General features: G+C 34.5%; 1 non-coding gene across 1 annotated transcript; it reads right to left on the bottom strand.

Annotated features, from left to right (window-relative positions):
• Positions 1 to 295: 295 nt before the first annotated feature.
• Positions 296 to 368, bottom strand: TRNAV-UAC. Its single transcript has one exon. It is a non-coding gene; the product is annotated as a tRNA-Val (tRNA).
• Between the last annotated feature and the right edge of the window lie 2128 nt (positions 369 to 2496).

Below are 2496 nucleotides of genomic sequence, written 5' to 3'. Positions count from 1 at the left end.
AGCACCATTACAGTTGTGGACTAAATAAATACATGCTAGATAGAAACAGCTTAGCCAAGCAATTATATTCAATTATTTTACAATCTTTTAACACTATACCCAGAACAATGCCTTGCCCATTGTAGGCATCTAATGATTTTATTTATTTATTTATTTATCTATTATTATTTATGCCTACAGCACCTGGTCTTCTTAGGTGGTCTCCCATCCAAGTACTAACCAGGCTCAACCCTGCTTAATTTCAAGATCAGACATCAGGCTTGTTCAGGATGGCATGGCCATAGACCATGGATCATGGCTCCACTGGGGAGCGAACCCAGGACCTTCTGCATGTAAAGCAGACATGCTAACCACTACACTATGGAGCCATGTCTGTAATCTTTTTTGTTTTTTAGTAAGAAGATGAGTGACCTGACCTCCATTTCATTTGATTACTGATCTCTTTTGTAATAAACCTTATAGTGATCCACTTCAAACTTTACCTTGAATCCTGAATTATATTAAATTGACTTAGGGAAGCAAAGTAACATAGAAAAATGGAATAATGTAAAGGGTCACTTATAAGTAACACAGCCCTTAAAATACACACACACACACATACACACACACACACACACACACACACACACATCCTGACAGATCATTTTCTCTGCCCAAAACTAGGCAGGAGAATATGAACTGATTTTAAAACTGGGACATGTAGGATTAGAGGGAAAGGCTTCGGATAACATTTCCATTTTGTAGTTCCTCAAAAGAAAAAAAAAATGATCTCCTGATCTCAAAGTAAGCTTAGTGGCTCCCCAGTAAATTGATGTTTACCTAACACTTCTTATTCAAAGAGTTTAGAAAAAATTATCAAGACTTCAAAATAATCTATAATGATGGCATTTCCATAGCAATAAAGCATAAGGAAGTTACTTTAAGACTTAAGTAAATGTTTCCCAAAATGTTCTGATAAAATTCTGTTCTTTGAGGTATTGTGGAGGGGAGGGAGGTTGGGGATCAATAGGGGGACTTTCTGTGAGTCAAGTAAATTCAAGGAGACTAGATTAAACAAATTTAAATACATCTCTTCAAAATTTACAAAAGCTTTAATATACTAATCTTTATAGTGAGTCTCCTCAAAGAAAGCATAAACTGAATATTAAGAGAGTAAATGATGGGATTTAAAAGAAGAATATCAAGTGAGAAAGAATATTAGAGATTCATTACTATGTCCATGATTCTTTGATTTCTAAGTCTAGTTCTCGATCAGCAAGATCTTAATCATGCCCAATTTTATAAGTAAGATGTGCAGAGGAGTGACAGAATAAATTCACTCTTTGGCGAATGAAGAAGTACAGGTTATTCAGTCATCTTTGTCCCTCTTAGAGAGCTGGGATAGATATTAGCAGGAAATAAAGCATGGCTTGCAACTGTTATTGGAACACAGCCATACCTATTTATTTAGTGTCATCTATGGATGCTTTTCAGTTATAAAAGTAGTGTTGGATAGTTGCACAGAGATCTTGTGGCTGACAAGCCTAAAATGTTTAGTAGCTGATCCTTTTTAAGAAAAGATTGATAACCTCTGCATTGGTGGTTGAGTGTATAAACACCAAACCAGAAAGTCAAGTTTCAAATCTTGGCTAATTTTTGACTTAAGGCAAATTATTTAACCCAGCAATGCCTCAGTTTCTTCATCCGTAAAACACAAATAACAATTTAGCTACCTCTTACGAAAATAGAATAAATTAATCTATGAAAATCACTTAGAATATGTGATATACTTTTGTGCCTTACATACATAAAATGTATATATATATTATTACTATTGCTAATAAAACCCTGTTATTATTTTAAGTTTGCATTTGCCCAGCTAGAAGTTTAGACTACTCATTCTTTCTTGTAGCTAGATGGGATCAATGAGATATAGGTAGAAATCATTGATATTGCTTCCAAGAAGACTCCCTAAAGGGGGCTGTATCAGTTGAGCAGTGTGTTCTTTACCCTTCTATCCCTTCCTCTTTTTTCTTATTGGAATGTAACCTCAACAGCCATCTTGGACCATTAACAACCTTGAAGAATAAAGCTGTATGCTAAAGATGGCAAAGCCAAGAGATTGACAGAGCATAGGTCCTGGCTGACAGCACAGCTTCTCTGTGATGCGAAATTGTCCACCTTCAGACCTTTTATTACCTGAACAAAAATTAATCACAATCTTGTTTTTGTCATTGTTCTTTATGATTAATTATTAATAATTAACAATATAGAACAGTGAATCAATTAAAATTATTATTTGTGTTTTCGACCAATGTGGAAAAAGGTAATAATAACATTTTTTAAATATGAGAGTGGCATGACCTTACAGTTTAACATTAAATTGCAGCTTTGCATCAAGATCCCATTTTAGACTACTTAAAACAGGATAATTCCACTTAGTTCTGATCTCTTCATGTATTACATATTATTGTGGGGCTACATCTCGGCTATCATTTAGCTCCTACACAGCATGAT

This window comes from Rousettus aegyptiacus, unplaced genomic scaffold, assembly GCF_014176215.1.
Source record: "Rousettus aegyptiacus isolate mRouAeg1 unplaced genomic scaffold, mRouAeg1.p scaffold_m13_p_10, whole genome shotgun sequence".
Taxonomy (NCBI): Eukaryota; Metazoa; Chordata; class Mammalia; order Chiroptera; family Pteropodidae; genus Rousettus; species Rousettus aegyptiacus.
The sequence above is the reverse complement of the archived record's forward strand: the minus strand, read 5'-3'. Positions and strand labels throughout refer to the sequence as shown.